The sequence below is a fragment of the Protopterus annectens genome, chromosome 13.part0, assembly GCF_019279795.1.
Source record: "Protopterus annectens isolate FY-2018-M chromosome 13.part0, PAN1.0, whole genome shotgun sequence".
NCBI lineage: Eukaryota > Metazoa > Chordata > Ceratodontiformes > Protopteridae > Protopterus > Protopterus annectens.
The window spans coordinates 1,141,855,052-1,141,871,633 of NC_056747.1; positions in this window are offsets into that span (position 1 = coordinate 1,141,855,052).

Consider the following 16,582-nt stretch of genomic DNA (forward strand, 5'->3'; position numbering starts at 1 on the left):
TCAGAACAAGCTGGCTTCCCACCTAAGCACCATGTTCAATCATAGCCTCACAACAGGCTTTGTGCCCACTGAATGGCGCACAGCAACAGTTATTCCACTCCACAAAGGGGGAGCCACCACTGATCCTGGGAACTATCACTCTATTAGCCTTATGAGCCTGGTCTGCAAGGCCATGGAATGTGTCATCATGGAACTCCTAAAAAAAAGACATTGGTAACCTCTAAACTCTGGACCCCACCCAGTTTGGGTTTATGAAAGGCAGATCATGCCTTCTGAACCTGATCGACTTCTTTGAGGCAGTCACCAAAGCCGTAGACGAGGGTAAGGTGGTTCACACAGCCTATCTTGACCTCACCAAGGCTTTCAACACCATCCCCCATTCTGGAATTGTAGCTAAACTCACTAAACTAGGTATAAATCCCTACATCACAAGATGGGTTGCCAACTGGCTCACTGACGGAACCCACACTGTAAAAGTTGCAGGGCCTCACTGAGACAGATGTCTGATGTCAGAGGCATGGCCTCAAGCTCAATGCCAAAAAGTGCATTGTCATCCCCTTTGGTAAAAACTCTGTACCCCTGAACTACCACATAAATGGCAGTCTACTTAATGCCAAATGTGTGATAAGAGGCCTTGGGACCCAGGTTTACAGTAGCCTCTTCTTTGATAATCACATCACCACAGTAGTCAGGAAATCCTTCTATGTGGCACACCTCATCACAAAAGGGTTCTCCTCATCAAGGAAAAACAAGGTCATTGTTCCCCTCTACTCGGCACTCATTAGACCCATTATAAAGTACAACACCACTTTTGGAATGTACCTCACAAGACATCTGCAGCAGCTGGCAAGGCCACAGACATACCTCACAAAGAGGATTACTGGCCTCAAAACAGATGCCTTACACTGACCATCTCAAAAAACTCCAGGTTTACTCTGTAGCATATTGCCAACTCCGAGGAGATCTCTGTGTAACATACAAACCTATGTTAAACCCAGAGCTGTTTGACATGCTACACCTAAAGAAATCCCAACCCCTTCGAGTTACACACCCTAGGGACCTATACCTTGTCACCACAATAAACAGGACATGCTGGAGGGATAGAATCCTGTCCCAGAGACTTCCTATACTCTGGAACAAGCTACCCATCTATGGCAAGCAAAGTTCTTCATTGGCACTCTTCAAGAAAAATCTTTACTTCTGTGGCTCTGCTTGACAGAGGCACAGGAAATTAACTTTCTTGGGTGGTGTAAGCCAGGGAACCTTGTTGGCTAGACTTACGTAGGCCCTTGGGCCGATAGCCTAGCACCTACCTATGAACATGTTTGTATATTTATATTTTTGTTATTATTATCCCTGCTTTACCAGCTTATATGATGCTTCTGGTTTGCCTTTTAATTATTAAAATCTATTTTTTTTCTTACATTTACTAGTACAATCCTTTTCTGTATTATTGGGTGTTATAGGGAACATATTCTTATAGATGAATTTATAGCTGAATTATGACTGATATCTGGATTAGATATTATAAATACGCGGTGGTGCAGCAGTAGCGTTGTTGCCTCACAGCAAGAGGTTCTCTTGTTCGATTCTCGGCTGGAGTGCCTTCTGTGTGGAGTCTGCATGTCCTCCCCGCGGTCGAGTGGCCTTTGAAAGACATGTGTGAATGGGCGTGCCTTTGCTGAAGGTTAGGCATCAGGCTGGCAACTCGGCACCATAAAAAAAAATCTACTGCCAATCATCAGCGGACTGGAGTTCCGCTGTGGCGACCCCTAACCGGGGGTCGAAAAAAGACAAAACAAAATCTGGATTAGATATTATCTGAAAATGTAACATCATGTTGGGAGGATGGCATAATGGCTAAGGTGTTTACCTAACAGGCACAAGGTGCAGCATTTGATTTTTCACATGGGGTAATTGGCTACACTTAAAATAGCCTACAAGGTCAGTTAGCCTAGTGCTAGCATCTGGCTGACCAAATATGTGAATGACTGCAAACTTGAAAACCTTGTCCTTAACCCCACTGCCAAGACCTCCCCTCAAGTATGCTTATCAGTGCACTTGAATAGTGCCGTAAAATGACTTACTTTCAGTGTCAAAAAATGCAACATTCAGGTGTTGTGCAGACCCCATTACCACCATCACCAACACCTTTACACAATACTGATGGGCACGAAGTCAAAGGTGACAAAAATAGTAAAACACCTGGAGTTCTTGTAGATGATGATCTGCAATCTACTACCTATACAGTCATTTCCATCTTCAAAGCATAAGCAGCTGACCCCCTGATCTATTATGGGGTCAAAAGCTGTGCCACAGATTTAATTGTCCCCCTCTACACAGATTCTATTAAACCAATTATAGAATACTCTACCTTGCAGTGTAAGGTATTCATACACCGTCTGGTGCAATTAGAGAAGTCAGATAGACCCCCCACAAACAAAATTAAAGAGCATGAAGGCTATTCGTATAGCCAAAGACTAAGGCAGCTCTCTCTTATCTGTATTATATTACTTTCTTACAGCAGACCCGTGCCTAACATACACAGCATTAGGTGACTCCTTACTATTTGAACCTGCGATCTAAATACAAGAGGATACTTGTCCTCAGCAAAAATGTTTAACAGCATACAATGAAATGTGCTAACTTTATATGCCAAAGACTCCTGTGTCTATAGAAAACACTCACCTTCTGGATGATTACATGTCCGCCCATAATTTTCATTAAAGGCCAATGTCTTGTGCAGGTTTTCACATGCATGGTGCTAACAATAAAGAGTGTAAGCAAACACTATAACTCACTACAACTCACACTGCAGGGCAATGCTTACTCACCAGGGTTTGTTTTATGAAGCACTGTTAAGCAGTTAAAAGTCACATTGCCAAAAAGTGCATGGTACATGAAGAGAAGGTGTCACCGTACTGTAAACTTGTGAAAAGTGACATTCGGAAATGTGCCACATTACAAAAAAATCCGTAAATAACATTTGAATGATCACCCTGTTAACTCCTACTGCGCTGCATTTGCAAAATGCTACTATTTGCTTACAATACTGTCAATCTAATGACAGCAGTACAGTTCAGTGAGTGTTCGACATAATGTAACTACATCTTTCAGGAAGTAGTAATAACATTCTCAGTGTCAGGTAATAATGTCACTGATTTATCATCCGTCATGATACCAAAAACCATAACGGTAAGTTGGTGAAACTATTTTACACCAAGGGGCTAGACATGCACAGCTGTGAAAGAATACAGCATTCTTGTTTTTCAGTGCAATTTGTATACATCTAAAGTGATACGTTACATGTTAATGCACATGGTATATGCACAACATTTGGCCATACCAACTCAGATTCAAAACAAGTATTTCATTAAAATATTAAAATCACAGTATTTTGAGCAAAATTTGTGTCATTGCTCAAGTGACTTAACCAAAGCATTGAAAAAATGTTAAATTATGCTTTGTATAACCTCTAATTATGTTAAGAAAACAATTAGCAGATAAGAAAACATGCAATACAATTTCCTTGATTTTCTTAATCGATCTTACCCTCAGGAAAGATTTAATTGAAAATGCACTGTTAAGCCCTTTAATCTTACCTGCATCGAGTTCACACTGCCATTTGTTTTCTAATACCTTAAGTCCATTACTAAAATCACCTTCAGTTCAGAATTGAAATAAACACTGTAAAATCATTATCATACCCAGTTTCTTGAAGATATTTGTAGAAATCTTTCAGAAAATTTTTATTCTTGGTATTTCTTAAGTGTTCTAAAATTCTTAAATGTAAATTATATTCAGTAATTACGTATTATCGCAACCAAGTGTTCACAATCACGTTATTTATGTTAAGTTTATGAACTCTGAAAGTACCAGATGCGTCTGTGGAGCAAAGGTTTTGTTAGGTGTTAGGGTCGGAGACATTTTCTTTTGCTGACTGCTCAGATTCAGGATTATGCTATGTGGGTTTTTGTTTTGATGACTATTCCACTGTGCATAGACTGTGAAATTTGTAATTAGAATACACTGCCACTCATTTTGTTTTATTGTTATGATTAACATTTAGCTATACCTTCCCTACTTCTCAATGAACAGATTTATTTGCAGTGCCAGTATATTTGCAGATACTGGACATTAAACACTTCTGTTTTACTTTTGTTAAAAGATATGCAATATTGTTACAGGTCTATATCAGAACATCGAAAGTTCATACTTTCGAATGTTCTTACATCGACCCCTATTCAGCGAATGCTGTAAATAGCAAAACAACAGATAACCAAATTTTTTCCTAGGGAAAGAATTTGGTTGTCCGTTTTTGTCATTTTGCTATTTTCAGCGCTGTGGTGGAAAGTTACTGGTCAGGTTCAGGTAAGTGTGCGGATTGGGTGTGGTTTAGGTGAGTTAGGGTTAGGGTGCGAGGGAGGTATGTGTGTGATTGTGTGGACGTGAGGGTTAGGGCAGGTTAGGTGAGTTAGGGTTAGGGTGCGAGGGAGGTATGTGTGTGATTGTGTGGACGTGAGGGTTAGGGCAGGTTAGGTGAGTTAGGGTTAGGGCGCGGGTGAGGTGAGTGTGCGATAGTGACGGGCCTTAGGGTTAGGGTTTGGGTTAAGGTAAGTGGATAGTTAGTGGTGTTTGTACAGTTTAGTGTAGGGTTAGCTGTAAGATTTTGGGTGTATGTGTGTGGATTACTGTTTGTTTGGTGTGCTTGTGTTGTGTGTATGTGTTTTGGAACAGAGAATTTTTTCCCTAGGAAAAAATTCACTGTTCTGAATGTTCGATGTTGTCAGCATTCGCTGATTAGTGGTCGATGTAAGAACATTCGAAAATGTGAACTTTCGGTGTTCTGATATAGACCCTATTGTTACAAGCGTACAGTAGAGACAGTTCATATAAATTTCTTGCCTGTCTGTAAGCAAACTTGATACTGTTCCCACCACACTACAGTCTGTTGGATAAAAACATTTTCCAATTATTCCTTACTGTATTCCTTACTGTATGTTCAGTATGTCTTTTGGGTATATTGTATGTTATAAAAATTCTCCAGCTGAAAATTCAGAAGATGCTTACAAGCATTCATTGACACACAACCACCACTTTTTGGGTGTGAAATTATACCACCATTATCCATCTGTGTCATTATCATATTGCTGTCTTAATCTAAGCCAACGGAATTGCAGCTCCTGTCACATTTTTGCAAATGCTTCCTTATGGGATCCTGTGGTATGTTTGAGAAAAACCATTACGTGTGTGTGTGTGTGTGTGTGTGTGTGTGTGTGTGTGTGTGTGTGTGTGTTGGAACTCTTGCTTGCCTCGGTATCTCGAGCTTCTGATATGGCATTTCTTCCTGTAATTCTTTCTGTAAGTTAGAATGCTTTGCATTTTTTAAAACAAAGCACATTAAAGTGTTTTAAATACATGTCACACAAAAAAGTTTGCACTATAGAAAAATGTATTCACTCTGAAATGCGCAAGTTGTACTTTAACAATAATTATCGCAGCTATAAAGCAAAAGGAGTTGGTTATGGGGCAATACGTTGTCATTTCATATGTGTGTGAAAAAGACAGAATGCGATCATTTAAGGATTTTTGATTGCTCTGTATTAAAACCTTCATAGAACAAACTTCTTTAAGAGAATTAATAAAACTAACTAAATTTATCTGGTTACCAAAAACTCCAAGAATTGCTCTATCAAAACTAATGCCTCCAAAAAACAAGGGATGACTAGGTCTATTGGATTTCAAATTATATTACGACATAATATGTGCCAATCGAATCATTTTAATTGCTGACCATAACCCCAATAACTTAACCCAGTCTCCACAATGGATCAGTTTATGGTATGCTCATGTCAAATCATTTAACATTAACCCCAAATCCTTACCTTTCATGGATAAAGTTATACTTAAGGACATCTCCTTTCCTTTTTACACTTAACGAATGCACTTGTCCTTCTGCAACCAGTTCATCTGAACCCAAATCTGAAATTAGGCAACAAAATGATAAACTTAGACCAATTCCCCCAAATCAAAAACTAAGCTATGCTGTCTGGGACTTCTACAGACTAAAAGATGATTCCTTAAATGATATTAAAAATATTCTTAACTTAAGTAATAAATATACAACAATACTGAGACAATTAAAGAGCTAGTGTCTACTATTAAAGGCATCCCAGATGGTGTAGAGGAGGAAATAAATCTTGCAAATCCCTAGTGAATTTTTTAAAGGTTAAAAACAAGATGCTATTGGTTTCATACAAACTAATTTCTGCTATTAAATACCAATCATCTCTTACATATGCTCACTATTGGAAGGACAAAAATCATAAATTAACTGATGTTCAACTCTCCTATGCTTTTAATAACACAAACAAGTTGTCTCCTTTCAAGAAGCTTGTGTATACCCAATTAATGCGAAACAACAATGCCTACTAAGAATGTCTAAAATTCTTCCCAAGCATTTCTCCTCTTTGCCCTTTTTGTCTATCACAGTTGGCTGACCTCTTGCACAATCTCTGGTACTGTAAATATGCACAGAACCTATGGAACTCATTAAGGATCAAACTTAAGAAAATGGGTTATGGGAAATCTACCCTATCTTGCGAAATTGCTATATTGCATGCGAGTCCCGTCGATATGCCCAGATCTGACTTGAATATCCTGATTGCTCTGTTTGCGTTAGCCAAACTGTACATCACCAAAAACTGACTAGACAGGTCAAAAATAGAATGGAATGGTTTTACTAACGTGGCCTCTAAATAGATCATATCTCACAAGCTGATTATAGGTAACAGAAATAAGAACATGAAATGTCTCGGTTTTTGGAATCTTATCCTAGAACACATTTTGAAATAAGTCATACCATGAATATATCCGTCAACCTATCCCCATGCAGTTCTGGGGGTCTTTTCCTCTTGAGAATTAGTAGGTGGTAGTCCCCTATAGTTTTCATTCCTGACTCATAGTAATGTAGTGATTATTTACTAATTTTAACAAACTGTAGCACTTTATGTAAATAGTTGTATGTATTTTGTGTAAGATCCTATTATTTACCACTTATTTCTAATGTTATGCCTGTTATACTCCAAATAATCTAACTGTATATACCTGTAATCCCGACTCCTTAGAAACTAGAATTTTGTTATTTCAAGACAAGAAGTTAAAAGGCATTTATTTGTTAATTGTTATATCATGGTTTATCTGTCCATAAGGAAATGTCATGATGTAAGTTTTTTTGTACATCAAGTATTGGAAAATGCAGTAAAAATAAAAGTTGGAAAATAAAATCTTCCTAGAACCTGCCATGATAATAATCTTAAATTTCAAATTGTACAGATTTATTTTAAAACTCTACTTAGGCTGTTAGTAATAATGGACTGCAGTATTAGAAACCAAATGGTAGTGTGAACTTAATGCATGAAATATTAAGAAAATTGAGAGTATTTTTTTCATTTAAACCTTTGCTGTTGAGTAGGTCGATTAAGAAAATCAATTAAATAAATCATTTTCATATGTGTTAACTGTTCTCTTAACATACCGGATGTCTAATTTATTTTAACAGTTATAGAATGTTTGCTTTTACAATGTTTTTGAATGCTTTGCTTGAATTTTAGACCTGATGAAAGGGCAGTTTGTGCTCAAATAGAATACTCACTATTCTGATTTGATGAGGCAAACACCATTTTTCATATTTTGTTCTTTCTTTTATCAGGCACCCTTTGTGATTTTAACCACATTACTCTCAATCTATCCATAAGGTGTTGCTGTATCCCTGGGAACTTGGCTGAGCACATCTGCTAAAAGTTTGAACTTCAACATCTCACTAACTGGAACATGCTATAATGCTACAGTTTGCAGAAAACAGTTGCCATGATGCTCATGGCATTCTCACAACTGCAGACAAGTTAACCACGGCCGTGACATTATTCACAACTACTTACAGTTAGAAACATCGAATAAAATTATTCTTTAAGAATCAGCTTCAACTACAGTTAGAAACCTTACATGTAATTATGCTTTTAGAGTGAGCTTCTGGCAACAGTTTCTGCCCTTCCTTACTCCTTGGTGCCATAGTGGAGATGCTCATATATTTATTTTTTGATTATCCATTTAATCCATTTCAAGCTTGCAGTGAAGTCATGGCCAATCGTAGCTCTGTTTGGGTGTAAGGCAGAAGAAGTTATTGTAGATAGGACTTCAGACCATCTCAGGATCCACAAACACACACACACACACACACACACACACACACACACACACACACACACACACACACACACACACACACACACACACAAAACCACTCACAACATGACCATCTGTGGCTAATTTGGATGATTACTGTTTCACCTACAGTATGTCTTTGGGATATGGAAGTAAACCAGAGCATCATCAGAAATTCACATGGACGCATGAAGGACATGCACATTCTGTGTAGAGGCATCCCAGACAAGAACTTAAGCAGAGAGCCAGACATTGTGGAGCAGCGATGACAGCCATGTACTATTCATGTCAGAACACAGTGATAACACGTAAATTTACAAATAATATACTGTCTTCACCATTTCTGATTCTTTTAGTCAGATAAAAAGTACTGTGCAATGAAATAACTTAGTATTTGTTTGGCTGTACTGCAGCTGGGTAATGCATACAGCGAAGTTACTCAATTAATCTGGTCTAAGTACTGTATTTCCAGCTCCTGCACAATCTAATGCATAGCTGAATGTTAGTACTGATTTGTGCAAGTATCTGTCTCATGTTTTCAGACAAACCAAGCTACTCATCTGCAGTACCATATATGGTACTTTCCCCTCCATCACATTGCTTTTTCTGTCCTGTCTGTTCTTGTCACAGTGCAGTGCAGATAACCGAATCCTGTTTTAATCATAGATATGCAGTGAAAAGCAGGTTTTTATACCAACAGCATTGCCTTTAACATGATCTCTATTAAATGCATATCACCAGTACATTATTACTAACGGTGGCTGGTGATATCTAGTTATAGATACACAGCAACAAACTAAACTGAATTATGTATATTGAATAAGCAGGCACATCATGGTAAAAAACAGACTGACTTCAGTGCAAAGCATGTTGCAGTCTTACGGTAAGGTTAGACCTATAGATGATGCAGTTTCCTCTGCAGAACAACCTATCAACATCCTGTCAAAGATGCTCACTACAATAAGTGCAGTTTCTCTGTGTTTATGAAGCTGCAAAAATAGATAACAAAATCAGATAAAGGATGAACTGTATCTAATATCTGGTTTACTGCTGACATCTTTTATGTAGTGACTACATATATCAGTGCTGAGAAGGTCAGTGGTGGGCTTGGAAATATAGAACTCCAGATCAGTACTTTTAGGAGAAAATGCCTGACTTTGAGGTCAGGAATGGAATTCATAAATAATGTCATTGGTACTCTTTGAATACAAATGCATTTGTGTAATCACCAACATTTTATTTCAGTGTAATGAGAACAGTCCCTGTTTACCTGGATTTAGTGCTTATCATTCATTAACAAACTCTGGCAATGGTAGAGAGCATGCTCATATTCCTCTGCTATCCATTTACCTCATGGCAAATTCTGCATGACAATAACTTCAAACTCCTAAATATCCTCATACCAGTAAAGAAGTCCTGCTCTCATATTACTGCTAACTATAGAAGCCCTTCTACGTTTCCCACCAACCATGACACTTACCTGAACCATATGGATTCCCTACTTGTTGAACCTAAAACAATAATCCAGACTGACTATAACTACCTGTCTTTTAACTGGCAAACATATACAACCAGCAACAAATATGCACAGAGATTCCTTAACTTTATTAACACCAACTCTTTTGACCAAAGTATTCCTTTAATCACTCAAGGCTTCTGTCTGCTTAAAATCTTCATTATAAATATAGCACTTGCTTGCTCCACATCCAAAGATTTACCCTCCATAAATAAATAGGACCACGAGTCTATTATATTCTTCTTAAGAAACCAACTCATGACTCCATCCAACCATACTGCACACACAGATTTCTCTTAAGACCAACCTCTTCTGATGACCTCATAAAATTTAAAAGTTCTCCAACACGGGCCCTACAACATGAACAACTTCTTATACCACTGACATTTACTATCACCTTAACTTCTGCATCAAAACATCCATCTCTATCTGTCATAAGAATAATAGCAAATTTAAGAAAAAGTTCATGTGGTGGAACCCTAATATCAACAAACTGTACAATAAAAGAATAAACTTTTCACACTAAGGAATACATTTAGATCCCACCATTATAAAACTGAGTTTAAAATGGGCTGCAGAGAACTTAGGCATAAGACCAAAAATTGTAAAGCCAAGTATTAACTGAATATCACCACCTCTTCCAAAACAATCTCTTAACCCACAGCCTCCACCTCCCCCAATAATTATATCTGAACAAGTCCTAAATTCTCCTTGCAATACCAAAAACACTAGTTTTATGGTTCCTGGCAATATGCCAGGTTATCTCTTAGTCAGCACCAACATCAGCCTCACTGATTACCTTTTAAACCAATTTAGTCTTACTCTGTTTACTGGGTGTATATATTTAGCTTGAACAACAGCTACTGTGGTCACAAGAGTGGCACACTTACTGGCTGTGGGAACCACAGACCAATTAGCCTTATTAGTATCGCTATGGCGACCCCTAACCAGGAAAAAAAGAAAAGAAGAAGAAGTATTATTTGTAAAATGTGGGAACATATTATAATGGAATTCATAAATAATGTAACAGGTAATTTTCAGTCTCTTGGTCAAAATCAATTTGGCTTTGTAAAAGATAGGTCCTGGCTAATGAATCTAATAGATTTTGAGGGGATGACAAGGCATTAGTTAATAGCTAATCACTGAACCCTTCCTACCTGGATCTAGCTAAGGCCTTGAACATTATCTTACACTCTGCTGTTATTGAATAGATCACTTGCTTGAATATTAACTGGTATGCAACCAGTTAGATAGTAAATTGGTTTGTTGAGAGACCAAACACCATAAGGGCTGGTGGCACATTTTCCTCTAAAAGACTTGTTGCTAGCGGCATTCCATACAGCTCCATATTGCGTCCCTTCTTCTTTGGCATATCCTTCTCTGATGTCAAGGGTTTATGGCTGATAAAATCTTCTGATGAAAACAAATTTGTTGCTGTTATTAACTCTCCAACTGACACCCATGCCCTGCAAATGGTCTAAATCTTATTATTACCTGGTGCCACAACCATGGATTCAAACTCAATGCTCAAAAAGTGTAGCATATATTGGGAAACAAGAGCACCCTTGTATGTCCATATAAAAGATATTCCCTAAAAGCTGATACCATTATTAATGTCCTAGGCATGTTCATGGCAATGAACTCTAATATGAACACCATGTATCCACTATTGTTAAGATATATTCTACCTGGTCCAACTAATTAGTAAAGGCATACCTTCCAGATCCAAGGAAGTTATCTTTTCCTTCTGTTTATCCCTGTTCAAGCTCATGCTAGGACAAAGATGTCCCCTTTGTCATTTACTTAGCCAAACAAATTGTCCATATAGAAAGACCACCACTCTTCTTAACTAAAAAAAAAAAATTGGGTAATTGCTCCTTAAATTATACAAACAGTCTAAGACCCCTGCCACTTTAGTTTGTCTCCAATAGTCTCCGCTTTTTTGTGTCTCCGATAGTCTCTTGTGATTCCGATAGTCCCATACTCAGTGACCACTACTTGGCTTACATGGCTGTGAAAGATTCAGTTCTATTTAACTTTTACACCCCCCAAAAAACCTGAAAATACACCAATATTCATTCTAGGGATTTAAATCATCACTGAAATATCATCAGAACATGCTGGTATGAGGGATATCACTCCCAAAGATCCCTACCTGTGGAAAAAGCCCACACTCCACATTAAAGTAGTTCCTTATCTCTGTTTAAAACCAGTAATGATGAGTGGGTTTGGATTTGTAAATTCACTCCTTGATCTATGTTCTCAGGCATATATAGTTAGTGAAAACAGATGGTGGGATTTCCATTATGTTTTAATGTTTTACTGGACTGATTGCCTTATTATAACCTATGACCCTATGAGAACTTGTTGCTCCAAACATGTATGCTGAAAGCCAGTGAACAGTTGCTTTGACATCTGTTGCACAAGGGGTATTGTAGAAGCCTAATAACATTGTTCTGTGATGTGCAGCCAGCTGACAGTGTGTTAGTTACCCTTTATAATTAACCTGAGGTACACTTCACAAACCTAAATATACTCTTGCAGTTGTATGCAGATGTCACTGACCTATATTTTGTTTCTCCTGTTGGTGTATAAACATTTTCTAGTGCATAGAACACCATGATTATGCTTCAAAATTGGGAAAGAGATACACTTAAGCACATCTTTAGAGCGAGAGATCAGATTTTAACAGCACATATGAGTGCTTAACAAACATCCCTAAGTGTTGTTAAGATCAGGTCAAATCACTTCTCAATTGTACATATTTTTGTAGAATATCTAGATTTTTGCCTCAAATATTTAGGCTGTTCCTCATAAAATCTGTGTTTTTCTGGCAAATTACAGAGGATTGAACTCAGACTTTATATCCTTCAGAAAATGCATGCTAACACAAATCCTGTTATTCTAGCAGTTTTCTAAGTTTATAAGAGCAATATTTAAAATCTGTCCCTATTTTTTGGGGCATTTCCCCCCATTATTTTAGGTTTTGTCCAGATTTCCTGCACTAAGAGGTTGAGAGGTATGGGTCAAATACTAGGCACTGATAGCAAGCAGACAGTGCCAGCTGGCAAATAACAATGACAGAAGGTAAAACAGTTTTTAAAAGCTGTTAGAACTTCACTCTGCCACAAAAGTGTGGCAGAACAAAATATCTAACAGCTTTTAAAACTTTTAATTCTGTTTGCTGTTTGTTTCACTGTGCTAAGTGATTTGCTGTCTTTCAATGACTTTGCCAGCCAGTAAAACATTTCATGCTTGTATAATTTTTATTGTAACTGGTAGTACATGAAGCAGATAAAGCTCCATGCACTACAAGGAATTAGGATTAAATCTCACCTATAACCCTTTGCTGTGTGTTCTCAACATGGATACCAAGATTTACTTCTCCAACTTTGCTCTCGAGGTGGATTTTCTGGGATCTGATCCATGTCTCAAATACATAATAAGTCAGTTATGATCAGAGACTTGATCATAATTTTCTATATTACTATCAGTAATTAACATAGCATACTGGACAGCAGTCCCCAGTAAGGGACTTTGTTCACAGATGATAAATGGCCTATTGTGACATTCATAGATGTTCCCAGTTTGATTTTGCACTCTTTCCCACATTGGAAGTGTAAGTCCTCCATTACCACCCCTTGATAACGCACAACAGTTTGGCTGCTAATGAAATTGGACTGTTAGAACAAATCTACATCATGCTTTTTTCATCAGCTTCTATTTGCATATACCTGCAGTGACAAATAAAACACAGGCTTACTGATGTGTACCCTGTTATAACTGAATAGTAATAGTAATAATAATAATAATAATAATATGAAAATAGATCAAACATAGCTATGTTAACTCACAAAAAATACAAACTGCAAAGAATGTTTACTATATCTATATCTATAGCTATATATATATATATATATATATATATATATATATATATATATATAGGTTTACTATCACATGTTCGACATTACTATGGCTGAAAGTGCAGATATCCGAAGAAAATGTTCAGAAATCACAACACCAACCACAGTAAATGCCGAACTGAGCATTTCAGTGAAGTCGAATGTCAAACATTTCAACTTCACTGAAATGCTCATAGCCACTAAACATATTTTAACATATTTTGCAGGGGGGCAAGCCCCCCTGCACCCCATACTTATATATACAAACTCTGAGATCGCACTACACTGAGGAAAGGGTACATTTCCCAATCCCCACTATACTGCGATCTGCACTACATGGTCAAACCTTGCTATAGCGGCTGTTCGCTATTGTAAGGTTCGACAATATAGTACTTGAACAAACAGTTCTGCTACCTGATTTACGCACTGTGTGCGATTGACTATGTGATTGTAAACCATATTTTATATATACACTAAAAAAACAAACTGTTGCACCACAGCCAAAGTAAATTCGTAGACACAGAATCAGATAAAATCCTGCAAGTCTATTTATTGAATAAAAACAAGCATAAGAACACTTGTTAAGTAGAAAAACCCTTCGGTCCTGTTGTTGACAATGCTAGCGATATTCCTAAAATGGTTGTTCACAAATTACTCCATGTATTGAGATAGTCCCAAAGAATAATTTGGATGCTGTCTTCCAACTGATAAAAAAGCGTACTGCCCAACAGATATATATTCACATCTAGTAGTTCGCCAAAGTTCCAGCACAGGGCAAAATCTTTAACTTCGTAAAATAATGCACATGGAACAAATGTTGCACAAAACGTGTGTTTGGGGTTTACTGTTTTGGACTCTTTTTCATGTTAGTATGTCTTTGTGATTTTTAAGCAACGGAAAAGCAACATTTGTTCCATGTGCATTATTTTACGAAGGTAAAGATTTTGCCCTGTGCTGGAACTTTGGCGAACTACTAGATGTGAATATATATCTGTTGGGCAGTACGCTTTTTTATCAGGAAATAAGGGTGGAAACCATGTCATCACAATGGACCTCGTACTAAATTTACGAGGGCGTCCTAATAGATACCAGTCTGTGAAATACCGCAAAAGTTCTTTACCATCATCAGGAAAGGTATCTTGCAGTATTTTATATGTAGGAAGCACATCGCACTCCTTAAGAAAAGCCAAAGCTACTAAGCATTTCACAGCAAATTGAAATGTGTGAGACGAATTGTACAGAGAGGCTAGTCCCAGCTGCTGAACCTTATGCCACACATTTTGACTGAAGTGAAAGAGACACCCCTTTGACTTTACATCACTAAAGTTCAACCTTATACTTTTATTGGATGCAACTTCAAAGTCAAAGAAAATAAACTGTAATGACAATCGGAATGCATGCAATGAGAACAGATACAAAATGCAATGCCACATCATCTTATACGCTCTCAAAGATTTCTTTGACATTAAACAGTCTAGCAAAGGAACAGATTTGCTATATGCTCCACATTTCACAATACCATGTACACTATATAACTGCCGACATAGTGAACCTTTACAAAAGAATGTCCCATTCATAAGCTATATGCTAGCAACACTTAGATCATGTAGGTTATTCACCGTAGTAAACACTATAACAGTGTGTCCAGACATAGAATCTGATAGCCGTTTCTCAATAAAACTGCCAGATTGAAACGTAAACATAGACATATCTATAGTATCTAGAGTCAATTTGGGAACATGATTGTCTGAGTTTGTTTTACATCTCACTCTTCTAATTTGCTGGAACATTGCCTTTTTACTAGGTAAACTTGGTGCACATTCTATTGCAGTGGAAGCTATAGCGTCATCCACTAACATGCAAGGTGGGTCTCTGGATACCGCTGCCCTATCTCTCAAAGTACCACACACAGAGTATTTCTGAACTTCAAATGGATCCCCTGTATGATTGTGTGGCATACTTTTTAATAGCTTCTCACCTTCAGACAGTGAATCGCTAACTACTCTGCCTTTGCAACCCCCACATCGCTTCAACTTACAACACCAGTATCGCCTTTCCGTTCCTCTTTTCTCCAAGTGATAGACATAACCTTCAATAATCAAAACTTGTTTCTTCTTTTGCGATTGCACCCTAGGATAGAGTTCACCTAGAACGCCAGGCACATCAAAATGATCGTCAGACATTGCGATGATGCTTACTTTTGAACAATCTGTTAAAGGGGTAGTACATGCTTTATACCTACACAGAACGTACTTTCACATATATTTTGGCGCTTACATGTCGGTATTGTGTAATTCGTGTTTCTAACTTTTCGGACTTTTGTATTTTCGATTATATGGTCTCGGTATTTTAAAGTTCGATATTTTGCAGGTTTGGGATTCAGTAGTGATCCCATATATATATATATGTATATATATATATATATATATATATATATAAAATGATTTGTACTCAAAGACATGGCTAGTGTAGAGTAGTATATCTTATGTTACACATTTTTATAAATTGTAGGTGGTCTCAGAGGGGGAGACCTACAATTAAAAGTGGAAACAAAAGAACTGCAATGGATTGTAAGACTCAAGGCCAGTATGGGGAAGGGACTTTATGACAAGATTAACATTAAGCCCATTTTATTAGGAAGGGATTTGCTTAAATGATTACATTTTTAATTTTTATTTGTATAGGAACTCACTTTGGTTGTTGTAATAATATTTATTTCTTATATTTTTTACATCTGATACTGTGTTTGTAACATGCTATTGCAATTTTTATGGCTGTTTGCTCTGTTGCTTAAAATGAAGGTGGAGATTTTTGCACTTGCTTAATTGTCATGAAGTGGTATAAAAGGAGCTTTTAAGTTATGATCATTGTCTGATGAAGTGGCTTGGTCCATGAAAGCGCTCACCATTTGTTTATTGTGGAAATAAATTTTTGTATT